This window comes from Atractosteus spatula, unplaced genomic scaffold (genome assembly GCF_055471065.1).
Source record: "Atractosteus spatula isolate fAtrSpa1 unplaced genomic scaffold, fAtrSpa1.hap1 Scaffold_9, whole genome shotgun sequence".
Classification (NCBI taxonomy): domain Eukaryota; kingdom Metazoa; phylum Chordata; class Actinopteri; order Semionotiformes; family Lepisosteidae; genus Atractosteus; species Atractosteus spatula.
This window is the reverse complement of record NW_028296923.1, coordinates 217,608-240,954: the sequence shown is the minus strand read 5'-3', so window position 1 is coordinate 240,954 and position 23,347 is coordinate 217,608. Positions and strand designations below refer to the sequence as shown.

At 40.7% G+C, this 23,347-nt stretch overlaps 2 non-coding genes across 2 annotated transcripts; one reads left to right on the top strand and one right to left on the bottom strand.

Moving 5' to 3' along the window:
• Nucleotides 1–8,760: 8,760 nt before the first annotated feature.
• trnal-uag (transfer RNA leucine (anticodon UAG)) lies at nt 8,761–8,843 on the top strand. Its single transcript has one exon. It is a non-coding gene; the product is annotated as a tRNA-Leu (tRNA).
• A 9,762-nt stretch (nt 8,844–18,605) lies between these two features.
• Nucleotides 18,606–18,687, bottom strand: trnas-uga (transfer RNA serine (anticodon UGA)). Its single transcript has one exon. It is a non-coding gene; the product is annotated as a tRNA-Ser (tRNA).
• Between the last annotated feature and the right edge of the window lie 4,660 nt (nt 18,688–23,347).

Sequence of the window (23,347 nt, the reverse complement as noted above, 5' to 3'; positions counted from 1 at the left end):
GACCTTTATGACCTTCATTATGCTCTTCGTTAATGTCTAAGCCGGAACACATCATTATATCTCATTTTGTATTTCTTTTTTAAAAAAAATAAAAATAGTTTGCCCACCCTAACAGTATTGTTGTTATTGTTTTTATCCTGTAAAGCGCTTTGAGGAGCCGCCTTAAAGGCGCCATATACAATAAAGTTCATTATTATTACTATTGTTAATTTGCTGGACAGAGAGGTGAGCATTATTACGCAGAAGACAAAGATAACGATTTACGTTGCATTGTGCATTGTGCTGCTGTAATACAGTTTTAAATAATTAAAAGTCTAAACAGTATCAGCTTTATTTATGGGTTGTAATTTAAAAAAAGTCAACAACCGCACTCAAAATGCAATTTAGAGCTTTCTGGCAAGAGGAGACACCCAAATTAATAATGTAACATGCCACTGTTTGTGCATGAATAAGGTTATACTGCTTTTTCCTTAGATATGCGATTCCATGGGTTTTTTTTTTTTAATCCCCGGCGGAACCGGGCATCCATAAGAATCAAGTAATAGGTTTATTCCATGCTGAAAAAAAAGAATAAAGAAAACACATTCCATAAGAATCAGCGCTTTTATATAGCGCCTTTAAAGGTGGCTTCTCAAAACGCTTTACAGGATAAAAACAACAATAACAACAACAACATATTGTATTTCATTGCACTTTGACAGATCGTCCTTAAATCAATTGTTGATTTAGTTTGACAGTAACCCTAACACTAACCCTATTTTATTTTTTCAAAGAAATGTTTGTTAAAAAAAAGGAAGTCATGGCTCCAGCTGGATTTGAACACCCAACTTCTGATGTGGGAGTCAGGAAGCTAACCCACAGCGCCACACGAGTGTTGAAAAAGTCCTACAGAAACATTATCAACAGACATCATCCAGCGTGTACTATTCTTGTGTTGCGGTACATGAATTTAATTATATCGTAATTAATTTCTTTAGATACGCGATTCCATATTATATTCCCTATAATTTCTCAAATTCTAAAAGTATGCTTGTTGCCTCCGGTATCACGTTAGTTAAAGACTTCGATGCTTAAAATGTTTAGGGAGAAATGGAATACTGGTGTGTATTTTTTCTTTAAAGTACCGAGACCAGCCATATACTGTATGTTTATGTTCCAAAATTAATATTGTTTATGGCCTTCACACGCGTTACAGTATGCTCCTATTCTTTTTATGCTCAGCTACTAAGATTTCCCTTCAGTGGTAAAATTCCATATAAATATTCAATACTTAAACGGGCACAGTAAAGACATTAAATATACATATACATACTGTATACAGTACAGTTTGCATACAGTAATATGTTTATGTTCCTAAATCAATCTCTTTTATGAGCATGTGAAAGGCATAGTGAATCGGAGATTCTCAAAAATTACTGTACTTTGCATGATTGGAAACAAATGCGTGATTGCGAAATGCTGTGGTGTTACTTTTACAAAGACGGTCAATGAAAAAAAGAATGTGGACCAGGGCAATACTTTGAGTTTACAGCTTGTCCAAGGTCATTCATTATTAATACTATTAGTAATATCTTCATTAAAGACTTTAATGGCGACAGCTCAAACATGAGAGGTTGAGCTTTATTATCTCCACCTTGCGGAAATTCCTGATACTATTATTTTACTTGCGGTACCACGTGGTATTATGAGGTACTATACGAGATTTTATGGTAACTCGCGGTAGGCTGCGTCCAGAGCACCACAAAATAATGCGGTATTGCCTGCTTGTTTTGAATGGCTGCATCTGTACGTGTTGATTTACTGATCGGAATAATTGAAAAGTTCGGGTTCATAGCTGATGCAGTGCGTGCTAATTAGAACGACAGTAACGCTGAGCTCTCAGCACCGTACTGAGCTCAGGTGTTTTTCTAAAGCTGTCAGGTGCAGTTTATTTACATGAAGGAAATCTCTTACTGGATACGATTACAATACAGTAAGTAGAACAGGCTACGTAGTGAGTAGCCCGATGCGTTTAAAAGCAACAGGAGCCAGGCAGGAGTCAAACCTACAATCTCCTAATCCATAGTCAAACGCATTATCCATTGCGCCACTGGCTCTGGTGTTACACTCCTGGACTGTAACACAGTGAGCTCAGCACTGCTACTAGCACAATATTACCCCCGGTCCATTTTTTTCCAAAAGTGAGAAACACCTGTTTTCTACATTTTGTCTGTTTTAAAACCATATATCTTTAAACCAAGCCAAGAGTTTGTCCTTTGCACTGATATTCTGATTCATTTTGATTTCAAAGAAAAAAAAATTCTTCCAAAGCATCATAAAATTGCCAGACTCTACTTCTCTCTTGTAGTAGTACAGCAGACCTTTCCGGTCAAGCAGATCACAGAGTCCGAAATAAGCTTCCTCCATCAAACAAAGTACCTGAACTTGACTCTGTCATCATAAAAGCTAGAAACGCTCACCAGATTATGTTTTAAGAAGGAACTGCGGCTCGGGTTCCACCGAGACCTAAACTCGGATTTGAGGATTCAGAGTCCAGAGTGCGGACCGATGGTGCACAGAGGGTCCACCTACATTCCTCAGTGATCTTCTGCATGTTCAAACCGCCAGCGTGTGACTACCCTGTCCCCGTGACCTCATTGCTCTGCTCTCGCCTCTTTGCAGCCGAGCCCGACTCACGGTAAAGTGAAAAAAAATGTTCTCAACGTGTGATTTACTCTGGAGCGAGGATAGATGTTACCTTTAGGTTCAATTTTTTATCCTCTTTAAAAGATCAAGGACTGGGGTGAGCTCGATTTACCACCCTTTCAGTTAAGAACCCGATGTGCGGACCGATTAAGCTGCATGGACTCAATCGTTTAACTCTTCTCCATTTGCAAGGCTAAGGTTAATGAAAAAACATTGCTGACTTTGTTTGCCAGCCACGAGTGCTGATTAGCAAGGTTTGTATTTCATCTTTTGCAAGTTGCATCCATTTTAAGAAAAACAAGTCGCTTAAGACAGGAAATGAATACTTGCATTTAATTAAGGCTAGCCGTAGGCGATTGTCCATAATGACCAGTTCTGCTCGAGAAGACAGAAAAAAACAGCCACTGCTGGGATTTGGACCCAGGAGCTCCTATTTACTAAACAGGTGTTTTAACCAACTAAGCCACACTACGCCCTGTGCTCCCTTTTTTATAGCCACTGCCTTGGGACATCCTTGTTGTGAAAGGCACTATATAGAAATACATTGAATTGAATTGAATTGATAGTGTAAAATGTCGTGTCTGTTGTTTGTTAAATAAGACTGTCTTTATTGATTATTATGCCTCAGATGAAGATCAGATCACATTTTAGGAGCCATTCATGTCGAAATCCAGATCATTCCAAAGGGTTCACAAACGTTTTCTCGCAAGTGTGCAACATTCACTCCACAAAGTAAACGGGTCATGAAAGCCGACAGATTTTTCAAAGATTTCAGTACTGATGTCACTCCATGTAACTTTAATAACAGTGCGATGATCGAGGAACAGAGTGGGATCGCGGTGGTTTATCAGACCGGTTGGGGCTAGGGGTACACGTCAGGATGGCTGAGTGGTCTGAGGTGCTGTGTTTAGGTAGCAGTCTCCCCGTCAAACGTGGGTGCAAATCCCACTCCTGACAATGGGCTAGTTGGTCTTCCTTTTTCTGAGCTTTTTTGAAACAAATCAACACTAATCAAACACACAGGAATGTTTTCGAAAAGCATTGAGGAGTGGACAGGATGCCCCTTTGGAATAGGGCTCAGAAAATGACGGAGAAGGGAAATTACGTAAGATCCCACACTTTGGAATCTGATTGGACAAAAGGTACGTCGTCTCCCCGTCATGGAATCAAACACCGTTCTCTCACATGACAGGCAGGAATACTCATCACTATACTAACAAGGAGCACTGGCGTGCCGCTCGGAGGTATTTCCTCTTACGGCCACTACTGTTTTCGGGTTTCGGCTTTTATTTGCATTCCTTCCAGAGGAGCGCGTAAAAATGAGTTTTCATCTGCGCCATTCTCACTCCTCCTCTGCTATCGCCACTGCTCGCCCTCGTGCGCTTGGAAGACCTATGGAGTCGGTTCTTTCAGCTTTATTAATTGGGTTTTCAAAAGCTAGGAGTAGGGCACAAGACATGCAAACGCATAGAGAGTCATTATCTGCTCCCAGGTGCGAAATGTCATTGGTGGACACAGAATAATATATGCCTAAGGTAGCAGGTCCAAGTGATTTAGTGTTTTAAAAGTAGCAGGAAAAGCAAAACAGGTGTTTTTCCTTTGTTGCGCAGGCACACGACGACACCATAGTCAGCAAGACCTGAAGCTTTGTGGGGAGACCCCAACAGCCTTCTAGCTTGTCACCCTAACCACTCAGCCACGCCTGCAGAGTATACCACAGCTGCCGCCACTGCATTCTTGATACAGTCTAACATAGAGTGCTGGGCGGCGGCGGAAACCTTTTTCAAAGTCGCTTTCTGTTTAACAACAACAACAAAAAAAACTTTGACAAACGTGCCTCGCAGGACTTAATGGTGGCTTCAAGTTGGAATGATAAAGTCTCCCCGTCCGGTCAGGAAAAGGGAACTTTGTTAGACAAAATGAAGGACGTAATAATAACGGAGAATTGTGTGCGCAGTACTGCAGTTGGAATAGCCTTTTATTAGTGTTAGATGCTGGAATTGCCTTTTTTTTACGCTCTTACGAATGCGATGTCAACGAAAACAGAACAAAGCACAAAAAACCCTCAAGTCCTACAGTTGAATAGAATGCCATTACGTGTCCAAGCAGTATTTGACTTCATCCTACCACTGCAACATGGGGCATATATGGAAACGAACACACGCAACGAATTGTCTCTAATCAGTCCCTACAGTTGTAAGGCGCCTTGAAGCGTGCACCCCCATCATTAATCTTTGCGCATCTGTGCAAGGTAAACTCTTGAGCAGTCTTTGAAATGGCTCAAAGGAAACACGTGATTGATTCCATGTGCATCTGGGGTTAATTTCTTATTTACATTTAATTCAAGGGAAAGGCTTGGGTCAGTTTCAGACGGCCTCCAACAGCGAGATTCAAGCGCCCCACCTTCAGAGCAGTCTGTACAGCGAGAACGCCAATGGCTCCTCTGTTCTGGGTTGCGGTTGTGACCCCATAACCTGAAGTGTTGGTGGCAGACAAATGGAGACTAACAGGTGATGTCCTAGGACATGACTACATCGTGACGCTCAGTGGGGATGGGGTCCTCCGCTTGGAAAAGAGTGCGAGGCCCCTTTAGAAAAAGACTTTATTAACAGGCATTCCACCTCAGCCTAAACACCTATACCTTGCAAAGCGCATGCTATTAGACAGGCACCTCTGCAAGACCTTAAGAGTCTCTTAAACTAGTGATGGTAAGGTGTCCCGAATGGGCGATGTTCGGCTTTCAAATCATCTCTCTGTGGAAGCGCTCAGATGCAGCTGTTTAAGGCTTAGAAGCAGCTGACTGTTTCACTACCTAGCTGATCACTGTCAGTCAGGGAGCTCAGAGGTGAAAAGCCTGTCTGAGAGACAATTCACCGTCGATCAATTCAATATGCTCCGTAGCAGCTCGGCGCATCTGAGATCATCTTGGTTACCCTGTAGCTCAGATGAGTGAGAGCGTGTGTGTGTGTACCACCGTGATTGGATGCCGGTCCTTCTGCTGCCTAGCTTCCCTAATTTCGCAGATCGCTGTAAAATAGCAAAGAAAAAAAATAAACTGTCTTTTCATCAGCGTGATCGACCCTAGCCAGCATGCTTCAGTGGCCTAATGGATAAGGCACTGGCCTTCTAAGCCAGGGATTGTGGATTTGAGTTCTCTCTAGAGTGCTCCTGTCCCATTATGAGTGTACAAATGTCCTTGCCATTTGCAAAGCTACAACCCCACCAGTGAGTATCTCACCTTTTTTCTCACATACAGTTGTGAGAAAAACCTTTGTAAACAACCCTCGGGAATGATGTGGGTTTCTGCATGAATGGCTCCTAACGTGATCTAATCTTTATCTACATGTAAGTCATAATAATTAAGAAAGATAGTCTGATTTAACAAACAATACATGCCCAACATTTTACATTGCTGTTTCTTTACTGAACAAATGGTTTCAACAATCAAGGTCATTGATGGAAAAAGTATGTGAACCCTTATAATAAGGAGCTAGTGGAACCTCCTTTATTGACAAAAACCTCAATACACACTTTCTGTAGCGGCTGATCAGACCTGAGCAGCGGTTAGGAGGTATTTTGGCCTATTCCTCTATGCAAAACTGTTTCAGTTCATGTATCTTTTTGGGATGTCTTGCGCTGAATGGCCTGCTTCAGATCACACCACAGCACTTCAATGGGATTGGGGTCAGGACTCTTACTTGGCCATCCCAAAATACAGAATTTCTTCTGTTTCAGTCAATCTGTTTTTGATGTACTCCTTTGTTTTTGTCATGTTGCATGACCCAGCGTCTTTCGAGTTTTAGATCACAGACAGACACCCTGACATTCTGCTGTAGAATTTCCTGATACAACTTGGAATTCATCGGCCCCTTGATGATTGCAAGCCATACAGCCTCCGTCATGCTTCACAGTTGGGATGAGGTTTTGGAGTTGGTATGCAGTGTTTTGTTATCTCCAAACATAACGCTGTGCACATTTACCAACAAGTTCAACTTTTGTCACATCTGTCCACAGAACATTGTTCCAGGAGTTGCTGTGGAACATCCATGTGGTCTTTAGCAAACTTGAGAGGGGCAGTGGTGTTTTATTTTTTGAAGGGAGCAGTGGTTTCCTCCGTGGTGACCTCCCATGATCACCACTCCTGTTCAGATTTTTTCTTATGGTGGACTCATGAACACAGACGTTACCACGTGCAAGAGATGCCTGCAGATCCTTAGCTGTCATGGGGTTCTCTGTCATCTGTTTGAGGACTGTACAGCGTGTCCTTGCACTGATCTTTGTAGGACACCCACCCCTAGGGAGAGTAGCAACGGTGCTGACATCTACCTGACTGTGGACTGATGGAGGCCCAAGTCTTTAGAAAACCTTTCGTAACCCTTTCCAGTCTTATGAGCTTCAACAACTCTTCTTCCGGGGTCCTCTGAAATCTCTTTTGATCGGGCCATATTGTACGTCAACAGAATTCTGATGTGAAGAGCAGCTATCCAGGATTGTGTGATTTTTATTGCGGCAGGGCAGGTCAAACCCACACCTGAATTGACTCATCAGCTGACTCATCGATTGGAATAACCGACTCCAATTACCCTCCTTTCAAGATGTCATTATCCGAGGGGTTCACATATTTTTCCATCAATGACCTTGATTGTTTAAACCATCTGTTCAATAAAGATACTGTACTTGTTCAATAAAGATAAAGACGATGAACAAGAACTCCAGAAATTAATTATTAAGACAAAGTCAACCACCTTTTTGCTAGATCCCATCCCCACTCAGCTAGTCAACGATTCCCTCGAAGGACTGGCAGGACCTATAATTAGTATGATGAACGCATCCCTTGTGTCAGGCATTGTACCTGATCGATTTAAGGTAGCGGTTGTTAGACCGCTCCTTAAGAAGTCAAATTTGGATCCACAAGTTCTTAACAACTACAGGCCTGTCTCAAACGTCCCATTTCAATCTAAAAGTCTTGAGAGAATAGTTGTGACCCAACTTCAATCGTATCTGGATTCAAATAATATACTTGAGAAATTTCAGTCTGGTTTCTGCCCAGGCCACAGCACTGAAACTGTATTAACAAGAGTCGTAAATGATATTCTGTTAGCTACTGATGCGGGGAATGCAACAGTGCTTGTGCTTCTAGATCTTAGTGCTGCCTTTGACACGGTTGACCACTCTGTTTTGTTACACAGGCTTGAGTTTGAGGTTGGCTTATCTGGAACTGTCCTTAAGTGGTTTACTTCATATTTAACTAATCGTTTTCATTATGTTCAAATATCTAATAATTATACTGCTTCATCAACATCACCAGTTCAGTTTGGGGTACCAGAGGGATCAGTGCCGGGACCAATATTGCTCTCTCTCTACATGCTGCTGCTAGGTAGGATAATACGAAAACATAATATGAACTTTCATTCATATGCTGATGACACTCAAATATACATTTCGTTTACACCAAACAACAACTCTTCTATTATCACTTTAGTTAAATGCATTAATGAAGGAAAGACTTGGATGTGTGAAAACTTTTTGTTACTCAGTTCTGATAAAACTGAGGATCTGTTGATTGGAGGCAACAATACTGATAGGACTACTATAACTTCAGCACTTAACTCAGAGGATTTAAAAATTTGCCTCAAAGACACAGCACGTAACCTAGGCGTCATATTAGACACAAGGCTCTTAACAACTTGCACTGTTAAGTGCCTTGGGACAACCTTGTTGTGAAAGGCGCTATATAGAAATACATTGAATTGAATTGAATTGACAATGTAAAATGTCGTGTGTGTTGTTTGTTAAATAAGACTGTCTTTATTGATTATTATGCCTCTGATGAAGATCAGATCACATTTTAGGAGTCATTCATGTAGAAATCCAGATAATTCCAAAGGGTTCACAAACGTTTTCTCGCAAGTGTGCAACATTCACTCCACAAAGTAAACGGGTCATGAAAGCCGACAGATTTTTCAAAGATTTCAGTACTACTGTCACTCCATGTAAATTTAATAACAGTGCAATGATCGAGGAACGCAGTAGGATCGCGGTGGCTCATCGGACCGGTTGGGGCCGGCGGCACATGTCAGGATGGCCGAGTGGTGTAAGGCGCTGCTTTTAGGTTGCAGTCTTCCCTGGAGGTGTGGGTTGAAATCCCACTCCTGATATAGAGCTAGATCAGTCTTCCTTTCTTCGAGCTTTTTCGAAACAAATCAACACTAATCAAACACACAGGAAGGTTTTCGAAAAGCATTGTGGAGTGGACAGAATGCCCCTTTGGAATAGGGCTCAGAAAATGACGGAGAAGGGAAATTACGTAAGATCCCACACATTGGAATCTGATTGGACAAAAGCTACATTGTTTCCACGTCGGGGAATCAAACCCTGGTCTCTCACAAGACAGGCAGGGATAATCACCACTATACTAACGAGGAGCACTAGTGTGCCACTAGGAGGTATTTCCTCTTACGGCCACTACTGTTTTCGGGTTTAGGCTTTTATTTGCATTCCTTCCAGAGGAGCGCGTAAAAATGAGTTTCCATCTGCACCATCCTCACTCCTTCTCTGCTATCGCCGCTGCTCGTCCTCGTCCACTAGGTAGACCTATGGAGTCGGTTCTTTCAGCTTTATTAATTGAGTTTTCAAAGGCTAAGAGTAGGCCACAAGACATGCGAACACATAGAGAGTCATTATCTGCTTCCAGGTGTGAAATGTCGTTCGTGGATGCAGAATAATACAGATGCAGCCATTCAAAACAAGCGGGCGATACCGCATTATTTTGTGGTGCGCTTGACGCAGTGTACCGCAAGTTACTGTATTAATACCGTAAATTCTCGCATAGTGCCGCATGATACCACGTGGTACCGCAAGTTAAATAATAGTATCCAGAATTTCCGCAAGGTGGAGCTAATAAAGCACAACCTCTCATGTTTGAGCTGTCTCCATCAAAGTCTTAACTGAAGATATTACTAATAGTATTAATAATGAATGACCTTGGACAAACTGTAAACTCAAAGTATTGCCCTGGTCCACATTCTTTTTTTTGTTGACCGTCTTTGTAAAAGTAACACCACAGCATTTCACAATCACGCATTTGTTTCCAATCATGCAAAGTACAGTAATTTTTGAGAATCTCCGATTCACCATGCCTTTCACATGCTCATAAAAGATATTGATTTAGGAACATAAACATATTACTGTATGCAAACTGTACTGTATACAGTATGTATAGGTATATTTAATGTCTTTACTGTGCCTGTTTAAGTATTGAATATTTATATGAAATTTGACCACTGAAGGGAAATCTTAGTAGCTGAGCATAAAAAGAATAGGAGCATACTGTAAAGCGTGTGAAGGCCATAAACGATATTAATTTTGGAACATAAACATACAGTATATGGCTGGTCTCGGTACTTTAAAGAAAAAATACACACCAGTATTCCATTTCTCCCTAAACATTTTAAGCATCGAAGTCTTTAACTAACATGTGGAATAACGTGTATAAAAAGTGGTAGTTTTAACCTTTTCTGCGAATACGCTCGATACCGGAGACAACAAGCATATTTTTAGAATTTGATTAATAGGGAATATAATATGGAATCGCGTATCTAAAGAAATTAATAACGATATAATTATATTCATGTACCGCAACACAAGAATAGTACACGCTGTACAATGTCTGTTGATACTATTTGTGTAAGGCTGTTTCACCTCTCCTCATGTGACCTTGTGGGTGGTCCTGTGTTCTAGGTGCCCCCCTACTAAACCAGCAGTTGTGTGTTCAAATCCAGTGGTGCTGTGACTTTCCTTTTAACAAACATTTCTTTGAAAAAATAGAATAGCAATGTTATGGACAATTAATTGACAATAAATATAGAAAAGCACATATTCAATTTGGGAAATAGTTTTAATATGTAAATAGTTCCCTGGTTCTGCACCCCTGGGTGTTTCTCTCTCTCTCGCTTGTTTGCTCGCTCGCCCTCTCTCTCTCTCCCTCGCTTGCCCTCCCCCCCCTCTCTCTCAATTCAATTAAATTCAAGGTGCTTTATTTGCAGGGCTCGTCGTGTGTCTCTCTCTGGTCGGGTCGCGGGAGAGCTCGCTGGCAGGTGGTGACGGAGAAGAAAATAAAGGCAGCTTTTAACTCCGGAAATCTGAGTTTTTGGGTCTTCTTTATATGTGACCTTTCAGAACACCTATCTGTTTTCTTCCTAGCACAAATGATGAGCACTCTGTGATTAAATTAATTCTCATTACATTATCATTCTCACTGTGCATAACAAGGAAGATTAATAAACATAACGTTGTTTAATGACAAACTATTGTTTATCTCATGGCTTAATAGTCAAGTCTAGCCAAAAAGAGAAAACATCGACTTTATTTAAACTCCAGCTAAAGTATTAATGGTTTATCATACTTTTATGGTACATGACTTTGCTAAAATGTATTTAAAAATAAAAACGATTACAAACGTCAGTGGAGAGAGAGAGACACACACACAGTTTTTCATTGTCAAAAAGTAATTGTTTTTTACTTTGTCAGCACCCAGACAAATGCAAACGTGTTTTTAATAAAATGCTTTTATTCATTCTTAATCAGACTCATATTCCCGAATGTCCCCCCCCCCCCTCCCCGCCCCTCTCAACAATCCTAGGAAGAACACGAAACAGCCTGTTAATAAAATTGTTGCAATTTTGTTTGGTCAGTTCTTCCTCCCAGAATTTGTAGATCGCATTGATCAGTTCTTGTTTTACGTTGGGTTTAACTCAGTGACATTGGAACACAGCAACTCAGACACCCGTTGAATGAAAAGGGACACTTTAATGGTCTGTATGGCTGGCACAGCACTCAACCACGCCCGTGCGCCAACAGAGAGAGAGAGACACACACACACCGGTTTTCATTGTCAAAAAGTAATTGTAATTTTACTTTTGTACTGTCACCAGCCAAGTGACCAGGTTTGGCTCAAAAGAAAAGAAACTTCCACACAGCAGCCTTCAAATGCAAACAAAACTGGATTTATTGCCAAAAAATAAGGATAACAAAAAAAAAACCTCACAGGAATACTCTCCACACCTTTCCTCCAAGGCACCCTCCCCCATACTGAGCTCTCCCAGTCCCTTTTATAGCCCCTCCTCTTCTAAGGACCATCCTCTTAAAGGGACTCGCTCACATTTTTGTTAACAGAGATGGGCAGATTGATCAAAATAAAGTATTTAACCATCCCAAAATTACTTATAAATTTTAACAGAGTCATGCAACTGATATATATTCACTTAAACAAAACAACTAACCTTACATCAGTTATTTATAGATGGCTCACCAGTAACCTTTCCCTTTAAGATCATTTGTGTGATACTACAAACAGGAAAGGTGACTGGTGGCCATCTTGATCAACACAAAACAATACAATACAATACAATACTCCAAATGGGGAAAACACTGCAGTGATTTTTGGGAAACAACAAAAGGGTAAGTATCATTCACACTTCATTCGTATCACATACACTCTCTCAAACATACCAGAAGGGTAGGGGGAAGTATTGGAGTATTTCACATTCAGAAAGAAAGAAAAAATAACAAGCACTCTGTCACATATACCAATTTTTTTTACATTCCTCTTTATTAACAGGAATGTTTTGGTTCTGGACAGACTGTTAGTCTAGAGGAAAAGAGCGCCTCCTTCTTCGAAGCATTTTGTTGATCCGATCACTAATTCTTTTCCAGTCGCACAAAGTAAGTGTTGAGAATCTCTGATTCACCATGCTACTAATAGTTTCTCGGAGATTGCAAGACAAGGCACTTTTGCCTCTGGACCCATCGAAATTTACAGATGTGGTCCACCCCCAGTAAATTTCAAAAGTCACAAGATTTCGAAACACGAGGGCGACGTAGCGGTCGGCTCTCGCTTTCCCATCTATACCGATGCACTGCAAGTACAACCCCCCCTCTTTCTCTTGAGTGATGGGCAACAGTTGGATATCTGGGAGAATTGTTCGTCCCAGTGGCGTCTGTGAATTCCACTCTGTAAACGATGCTTCCTGAGGGGAGATATACGGCAGGGACAGCATCAGCCAATTCCTGCGCGATGGTGAGCAGAGAGGCTAGGATTGAGTGTCCTGAGGCGGTGTGTGCTCTGTGGGGGCCAGAGCTTCCGCCAGGCATTGCAACCTGAGCGGCGGGGAGAGGCACTTATCGGGAGACAGCTGCTCTACCGTTTGACTGCCGGAACATACTGTCTCCTTCTTCTGCATCTTCAGGAGTGTCTCTAACCTCCCAATCCTCCCCAGTAATGCGTTGTACTGCTCCCGCTGCTGCCGAAAAGTCTCCATACAGGTGCTGCTTCTACAGGTTGGCACCCTGGCCAGTGGCCGAGAGCAAAGACCCACAGCCTGTGGCAAAATAACATAATTCATGTAAGAAATAAAGTCACACAGTAGTATTCATCAGTTGAGGAACAGACTTTAAATAAACTTTTCTTTTCATCCGTCTTACCGCTTTCTTTTTTACCGTCCTGGTGGTAGATTTTGAAGATCGTTTCGCCCGTGCTGTGTTTTCCTGAAGAACAGGCTGCGAAGAAATACTTATAATTGAATGCACAGATGTAGCCATTCAAAGTACGCGGCACAGACACGTACCGCGGGTAATTGGCTACGGCCTCGCGCATTGTGACGCAAAATACCGTGGTACGTGATTGGTTGACCGACAGGGGCACTCGTGGTGCGTTGGTCGGTCGTAGAAAGATTTAAATGTCTTTACTGTGCCCATTTTAGTATCGAATATTTATATGGAATTTTACCACTGAAGGGAAATCTTAGTAGCTGAGCATAAAAAGAATAGGAGCATACTGTAACGCGTGTGAAGGCCATAAACGATATTAATTTTTGGAAAATAAACATACAGTATATGGCTGGTCTCAGTACTTTAAAGAAAAAATACACACCAGTATTCCATTTCTCCCTAAACATTGTAAGCATCGAAGTCTTTAACTAACGTGATACCGGAGTCAACAAGCATACTTTTAGAATTTGATTAAAAGGGAATATAATATGGAATCGCGTATCTCAAGAATTTAATAACGGTATGATTATATCCGTGTACTGTGGCAGGGCTGTGTAGGGCTGTTTCGCCTGCCTGATCAGGTGAGCTCTCTTGTAGCCTACTGGTCTAGGTGCGTGACTACCAACTGGCAGGTTGTGTGTTCGAATCCAGCTGGTGCTGGACTTTCATTTTAACAAACATTTCTTCGAAAAAATAGGTAAGCGATATTATGGACAATCAGTTGACTTTTATATTTCAAAATATCACAACATGATCGATATTTGCAATATTTTGAACATATCTTCCCTTCTGACAGCGGTTCCTGCTTCTATTGTGTGTGTGTGTGCAACAGTAAATTTTTATAGAGAAATGGAGGCTGGACAGTATGCGTTACAATATAAACATTTATATTGATTTAAATCGTGTTCTGATTTAAATCGCAAACGCGTGTTTAATTATGTGTTTTTAATCATAATCAGGCTAATGCATTTCTACATTTTCTGTATGAACCAGCTTAGAGGTTCATACAGAAAGACAGCTTGTGTTTAAATTGAGTGTAAGGTAATTTATGCTTCTAAAGTCATGGTCAGTATTATTGTACTGTGCTGTACTGTGTCACATTATTTTATAGCGTTTTTATTGCGTTATTAAATCCGGTGGCGCTGTGTTAGTTTCCTGACTCACATTATTTAAACTACCACACTGATCATTCATCTCTAAATAAACTTTATTTTATATAGCGTTTTAAGCGATTAGGTAATTAGATTGCTCATAAACCTAATCGCTTTTTCTACATAAACACAGCGTAATTGCTCTCTGAAAATGCTTTTCCTTTATTTTTAAAGTAGGCTCAGATTTCAACTATAGATCATATTATTATAAACTTTCTTGGAAAAATGTATTTTATGTAAACCATGTTTGCTATTAATTCATTTAGGGCTAAAATACGTTCATTGTCTTCCAATCGAGTCGACATTGGAAGCCTGCCACACCCGGACTGTTAAACCAACGCATTAGCACGTCAAAGCCCATTGAGCCAGTATTGGCTTTAGTATCCCCCCCTTCTCCCCTCAATTCAATTCAATTCAAGGTGTTTTATTTGCATGACAGATGGGTACAAGCAGTGTTGGGTATGTATATTGTAACGCTTACAGCAGACAGGCACTGTGTAGGAGCCGACGCACCAGAGCAGCGCCTGCATTTATAACTTAGTTTTTAAAATTAGTCAAGCAATACGAAGCATCTCCTTTTACTTAGTGCCTGAGCATACTGCAACGCGTGTGAAGCCCATAAACGATATTAATTTTGGAACTTAAACATACAGTATATGGCTGGTCTCGGTACTTTAAAGAAAACATACACACCAGTATTCCATTTCTCCCTAAACATTTTAAGCATCGAAGTCTTTAACTAACGCGATACCGGAGTCAACAAGCATACTTTTAGAATTTGATTCAAAGGGAATATAATATGGAATCGCGTATCTCCAGAATTTAAAGACCAGACAATCGCAAACTCGTTTTCAATAAAATTATTTTATTCATTCAGCAGTTTGTGAGAGGGACATCCAGCAGGGAGAGACACACACACCGGTTTTCATTGACAACATTGTTTTTTTTTCAATTCCTCTTGTCTAACAGGAATGTTTTGTTTGTGGACAGACTGTTAGACAAGAGGAAAAGACCGCCTCCTCCTACGAAGCATTTCGTTGATCCGATCACGAATTCTTTTCCAGTCGTACGCAGCAAGGGTTGAGAATCTCCGATTCACCATCGTACTAATGGTTTCCCGGAAATTGCAAGGCAAGGCACTTTTGCCTCTGGACCCATCGAAATTTACAGACGTGGTCCACCCCCAGTAAATTTCAAAAGTCACAAGATTTCGAAACACGAGGGCGGCGTAGCGGTCGGCTCTTGCTTTCCCGTCTATGCCGATGCACTGCAAGTACAACCCCCCCTCCATCTCCTGGGTGATGGGTAGCAGTTGGACATCTGGGAGAATTATTCGTCCCACTGGCATCTGTGAATTCCGCTGTGCTTCCTGGGGGGAGATAGCCGGCGGGGACAGCATCAACAGAGTCCTGCGCGGTGGTGAACTGAGAGGCCGGGATGGAGTTTTTTAATTTGTTAGACAAATTTCCTCTTGTCTAACAGTCTGTCCACAAACAAAACATTCCTGTTAGACAAGAGGAATTGAAAAAAAAACAATGTTGTCAATGAAAACCGGTGTGTGTGTCTCTCCCTGCTGGATGTCCCTCTCACAAACTGCTGAATGAATAAAATAATTTTATTGAAAACGAGTTTGCGATTGTCTGGTCTTTAAATTCTGGAGATACGCGATTCCATATTATATTCCCTTTTAATCAAATTCTAAAAGTATGCTTGTTGACTCCGGTATCGCGTTAGTTAAAGACTTCGATGCTTAAAATGTTTAGGGAGAAATAATTTAATTTTGAAAGCCACTGAGACATCAGGTACTACTGTTGTATTTATGAAAAAGAAACAAAACAAAAAACATACTAACAACTGTGCCATCCTACTCCTTAGTTAATACATTTTATTATTCATAAACAGTTAACATTGTTAGCAAAATATTTTGAATTATATTTAACCCTATTTTTTCTTTAGTTTTGTATTTAACTTATTATATGATAGTCAGACTTAATGTATATTTGAACAATGAAAATATATTTTTACAAGATTTTACATTAAGCACTTAAAATTAATATGGTTAATAATAGTAAACTGTAACATGCTGTAACAAGATCGGTTAAACTGCGAAGAAAATGCTTTCAGAGAAAATGTTTCAGGTGTGAAGAACATAGATCTCCAATGCAATTTCAACCAAACCTGTTCCCACACACCCTGCCCCCACTACCATTAGAATATACACAAACATTTTAGCGTTTCATTCTGAGCAGAAGACCCTCGCACCTGAAGAGTGCTGGCTGTGACGAATTAAACCGGTTTTTCCGGTTTCAATCACAGACCATGTGACATGGGACTCAGTAAACTAACAGCGCCACTGGATTTGATAATACCTAACCAAAATCCGCAATATGGAAACAGAACCTGTGTGATTGTTGATAGATGATGTACTCGTAACATTTTTTCAAGACGAACTACAACATTTAAAAAATGACTTGTATGTACTTGATATCTCTAATCAATCCATGGCTCCCAGCACAAAACGAAAGTAAAACGCATACCGTTTCGCGCTTCTTATTAGTTGCTCAAAAGTAATTTGACCGTATGAAATGCATAAAATAAACCTAGAAACATATAGGTGAGCAGTACTTAAGCACTGTAGTATCGGTGTTAAGACATACCTCTCAAATACTGTAAATCAAGTTAAAAATATCTCAAGACCGATTCTGGTCGTAATGAAACCATGTTTCGTGTATGTTTTCTTTTTCATCTTGAAATAACTCATTTCTAAATACCTTTTTCACTGTTAACATCTTGCAGCAACTTTGCAACAAAATATACACTCTGACAGTTCATCCTGCTACCAACATTAAATAAAACAAATCTTTAGATTTCTATATTTATGTCTTTATTTAGTGGTTTCATTAGTGACAAAGGCTAAATTTTCTTGGAAAAATGTATTTTATGTGTTGCAGAAAAAACTGACTTGCTTTAACAAAATATGTTTACAAATCCTTTCACCTGGCATTTTCGTAGTTAGAAATTATGGAACACTCTGTTAAAAGCAAGGGAGTTTTTATGTCCGTTGCAGTTCTTTTGCAACATGAATATAATTATATCGTTATTAATTTCTTGAGATACGCGATTCCATATTATATTCCCTTTTAATCAAATTCTAAAAGTATGCTTGTTGACTCCGGTATCACGTTAGTTAAAGACTTCGAAGCTTACAATGTTTAGGGAGAAATGGAATACCGGTGTGTATTTTTCCTTGTGATATTTTAAGCTCTAGTTGAATGATAGGTGTCGCATTTTAAATCATTTTCGTAGCTAGAAATTATGAAACGCCCTGTTAAAAACAAGGAAGTTTTTATGCCCGTTGAAGTAAAACAAAATGCCTGACAAAGTATGGCTTGGACAGATTCCAAGTGCTTGTACAAATGTGCTAAAGAAATTATACTTTGAGTATACAGCTTGTCCAAAGTCATCCATTATTAATACTATTAGTAATATCTTCAGTAAAGGCTTTGATATTTCTGATAAAGGTAGGTTGTGTACTTTTGTCCAACTGAGCAATCTTGCTTTCATAAAATATACCAACATTTTAATGACTGATGATTAACATGCTGTAATACACAGTTCAAAATTAAAGGCTCAAATGCTGTACATGAGAGGTTAAGCTCCCCCTGGCAGTTTTACAAGGCAACGCCGGATAGTTAACCACGTGACACCACGTTAACTGCGTCATACCGCGTGATACTGTGACACGCCCACCGGGGTATGCCGCGAAATACCTCACGCATTTTGAATGGCTGCATCTGTATATATACAGTATATATATATGTGTTACATGTGTCTCTGCAATAGTATAAATGTGTTATACACTATCAGGGGCTGCTTTTTTGTGCACCTCATCTACAACAAGGGTTTTTTTTTTCATTTATGTTTGTGGACCTTCACCATTTGAGGTAGTGAGTTAGATAAGAAAGTTACAGGTATGGTGAGCAATGACTGACAAAGGCGCGTACTGCATATTCCTTACAGGTTCAGTACGGAGCTGCTGGAAAGCTGGTTGCAGAAAAAGCATCATTATCTGCATCCAGCCGCAAAGCGTCATTCGTGGGTGCTGAAGAATCGATTTCCAAGGCAGCGGGTCCAGGCGATTTAGAGTGTTAAAGGCCCCAGCGAAAACAAAACGGCGCTGGTCCTTTTTCACACACGCACGCGACCAAATGCAAAGAACGCCGTAGTCGGCAGGATTTGAACCTGCGCAGGGAGACCCCAACGGATTTCAAGCCCGTCGCCTTAACCACTCGGCCACGACTACAGCAAGCGTTGCGCCCGCTGCCTTCTTGCTACAGTCGACAGGGAGTGCGAGGCGGCGGCAGCGGCGGCGGCGGCGGCAACTTTTTTCAAGTTCGCTCTCTGTTTAAGAAACCTTTTACGCCAAAAGTGCAAGCAGACATACACACCTCAGAGTACTTAAGGGTGGCTTCAAGTTGGAATGATAAAGTCTCCCCGTTCGGACATGAAAATAGAACTTTCTTAGACAGAAAGAAATCAACAACGGAGAAATGTGGACGACGATTTCAGTCACTGCACTTTGAATAGCATTTTTACTCGAGTTACAGGAGATGCACGAATGGCCCTTGACCTACGCTCTTACGAATGCCTTGAACATTCAAACAAAACAGCCCTCAAGTCCTGCGGTTTAATATAATGCTGTTACGTGTCGAGGCAGTATTTGACTCCATCCTACCGTTGAGACACGGGGCCTTTATGGAAACGAACACACGCTACGGATCGTCTCTAATCAGTCCCTACAGTTGGAAGGCTCCTTGAAGCGTGCACCCCCATTATTCATCTTTGCGCATCTGTGAAAGGTATACTCTTGAGCAATGTTTGAGCCAGCTCTAAGGCAACTAGTGCTATTGGACAGACACCTCTGGAAGATCCTAAGAGTCTCTTAACACCACTTCCAGCAGCAAGCTTAATTGTTCGCTGGAGGTCTCCCACCCAGGTACTGACCAGGCAAACAATCACCAGTACATTGAATGTGGAAGTTAATCCTGAAATCCAATTACATATCTCAAGGTAAGACAAATCCATAAGAACATGTCTTAGTATTACTTCGTTTACATTAGTATGGCACTGAGTTGGAGCTCCTCTTTAAGCTGTGGTTTAGTTTTGCATTCATGTGTTTCTAGAGCAGTTATTTATGGGGGTGGGTGGGTCTTTCACAGAGGCTCAGGACAAATCCCCCGCCTGAAAGTCTACTGTGTGCGTTCAGACAGTCACAGGTCAAGAGCCAGGCAGGAGGACAATGGACAGAAGAGCCAACGAACTAAAAATAAAAGAACGAATATGAAAAAGCCACCATCTTTTTCTTTTTGACATTTTCCGACTTTCATACAAGCCAGGACAAAGTTGCTCGTAGCTACTTGTGGATTCAAATACTCTATCGAGTGCTTTGATGAGTTTTTGCAATTTGATTGTCGTCCTGTCGTCCTGTTTCTGTTTTTTTTTCAATCTAGTGATGGAAAGCATGAGGGAAATGATGGAGCAATCAATAACCGCTCCGGAAAAATGGCCGAAAGAAATGGCCCGTCACTAAGGACATTTGTGAGGCAGAGGAGTGACATCACCACAAAGGCGACATATTCTGCTGATCGTTTTGGTGAATAATGATTGAGGCGCGTTAAGAGAAAGGTAGCTGCGTCAGCATGCGTAGGCTGCAAAGGATCAAGCAAAGGTTTACTCCATGCTGAAAAGAGAAGAAAAGAAGCACCACGTTTCGGCTGTGGAGCCTTCTGCGCCATCTTCTTTAGCGGTGATGATGTTTACATTGGAAAAACTGAGACATGCGTACCCGGGTGGGCTTGAACCACCAACCTTTCGGTTAACAGCCGAACGCGCTAACTGATTGCGCCACAGAGACTGATGGCCTTTTGTGCTCCCTACATTTGCAGGTTTATGGTCAAGGAAAACAATCACTTGCGCTTCTTGCAGCCGGCGATATTTTTCCACTGACAACCAAGAAATGAATTTCATCTTTCACAAGCTGTATGGATTGCTTCAGAAAAAAGTTCTTCCAGAAAGGAAATTAATTCTTGTATTAAACTGAACCAAGCTGTGCATGTTTGTCTGAAATGATACATTCGGCACAAAAAGACACAGAGCGAGGCACCGCTGGTATCCAGACCCAGGATCACCTGCTTTCCAGGCAGGCACCTTAAGCCACTAGGAAACAGCGCCAGCGGAGCACCGCGCTTTTACAGACACTTGGACACATCTGCGTTCGGTGTGCACTTAACCTGCTCTCTGAGCCCCTTGCCTCCGTCCCATTTAATAGCAGAACTGACGCCAAGAGAAATGATGAGAAATGGCATTTATCTGGCACTTTTCATGTCCAAGGAGCTCAATGCCCTTGACACCTCCCCAAGGCGACAGAGCTGGGCATTCTTTGGCGACACCGTTTTTTCTTTTGTTTTATTTCTATACTTATTGATAGAAAAAAAACGATATGTCATGTACTGTAAGGGAAATGTCTCTTTTCATGGGGAAAGCTAGCACCAGCAAATGTTGTGTTTAGAAGTGATTGAACATGACACGTGACCTAATTTACCGGAGCAAAAGCTCACCCAGCAAGCCCTGCTTTACTTCTACAGGAGAGAAGTAGAGTCTGCAAGATGTTCAGCTGGGGAGCTACATTAACATGCCTCAGCTGCAAAGGAACAAGTAATAGGTTTATTGCATGCTGAAAAGAGAAGAAAGGAAACACAACGTTTCGGCCGTGAGGTCTTCTCACACCTGAAGAAGCCTCACACCTGTAAAAGGCTCCATGGTTTTCTTTCTTCTCTTTTCAACATGGAATACACCTACAGATGCAGCCATTCAAAATGCGTGAGGTATTTCGCGGCATACCCCGGTGGGCGTGTCACAGTATCACGCGGTATGACGCAGTTAACGTGGTGTCACGTGGTTAACTATCCGGCGTTGCCTTGTAAAACCGCCAGGGGGAGCTTAACCTCTCATGTACAGCATTTGAGCCTTTAATTTTGAACTGTGTATTACAGCATGTTAATCATCAGTCATTAAAATGTTGGTATATTTTATGAAAGCAAGATTGCTCAGTTGGACAAAAGTACACAACCTACCTTTATCAGAAATATCAAAGCCTTTACTGAAGATATTACTAATAGTATTAATAATGGATGACTTTGGACAAGCTGTATACTCAAAGTATAATTTCTTTAGCACATTTGTACAAGCACTTGGAATCTGTCCAAGCCATACTTTGTCAGGCATTTTGTTTTACTTCAACGGGCATAAAAACTTCCTTGCTTTTAACAGGGCGTTTCATAATTTCTAGCTACGAAAATGATTTAAAATGCGACACCTATCATTCAACTAGAGCTTAAAATATCACAAGGAAAAATACACACCGGTATTCCATTTCTCCCTAAACATTGTAAGCTTCGAAGTCTTTAACTAACGTGATACCGGAGTCAACAAGCATACTTTTAGAATTTGATTAAAAGGGAATATAATATGGAATCGCGTATCTCAAGAAATTAATAACGGTATGATTATATCCGTGTACTGCGTCAGGGCTGTGTAGGGCTGTTTCGCCTGTTTGTGCATGTGAGCTGTCTTGTAGCCTACTGGTCTAGGTGCGTGACTATCAACTGGCAGGTTGTGTGTTCAAATCCAGCTGGTGCTGGACCTTCCAGTTTTATTTATTTATTTTTTAATCACGTAACATAAGCATATTACCGTATGCAAACTGTACTGTATACAATATGTATATGTATATTTAATGTCTTAACTGTGCCCGTTTAAGTATTGAATATTCATATCTAATTTTACCACTGAAGGGAAATCTTAACATAAACATACAGTATATGGTTGGTCTCGGTACTTTAAAGAAAAAAATACACACCAGTATTCCATTTCTCCCTAAACATTGTAAGCTTCGAAGTCTTTAACTAACGTGATACCGGAGTCAACAAGCATACTTTTAGAATTTGATTAAAAGGGAATATAATATGGAATCGCGTATCTCAAGAAATTAATAACGATATAATTATATTCATGTTGCAAAAGAACTGCAACGGACATAAAAACTCCCTTGCTTTTATCAGAGCGTTCCATAATTTCTAACTACGAAAATGCCAGGTGAAAGGATTTGTAAACATATTTTGTTAAAGCAAGTCAGTTTTTTCTGCAACACATAAAATACATTTTTCCAAGAAAGTTTAGCCTTTGTCACTAATGAAACCACTAAATAAAGACAAATATAGAAATCTAAAGATTTGTTTTATTTAATGTTGGTAGCAGGATGAACTGTCAGAGTGTATATTTTGTCGCAAAGTTGCTGCAAGATGTTAACAGTGAAAAAGGTATTTAGAAATGAGTTATTTCAAGATGAAAAAGAAAACATACACGAAACATGGTTTCATTACGACCAGAATCGGTCTTGAGATATTTTTAACTTGATTTACAGTATTTGAGAGGTATGTCTTAACACCGATACTACAGTGCTTAAGTACTGCTCACGTATATGTTTCTAGGTTTATATTATGCATTTCATACGGTCAAATTACTTTTGAGCAACTAATAAGAAGCGCGAAACGGTATGCGTGTTACTTTCGTTTTGTGCTGGGAGCCATGGATTGATTAGAGATATCAAGTACATACAAGTCATTTTTTAAATGTTGTAGTTCGTCTTGAAAAAATGTTACGAGTACATCTATCAACAATCACACAGGTTCTGTTTCCATATTGCGGATTTTGGTTAGGTATTATCAAATCTAGTGGCGCTGTTAGTTTACTGAGTCCCATGTCACATGGTCTGTGATTGAAACCGGAAAAACTGGTTTAATTCGTCACAGCCAGCACTCTTCAGGTGTGAGGGTCTTCTGCTCAGAATGAAACGCTAAAATGTTTGTGTATATTCTAATGGTAGTGGGGGCAGGGTGTGTGGG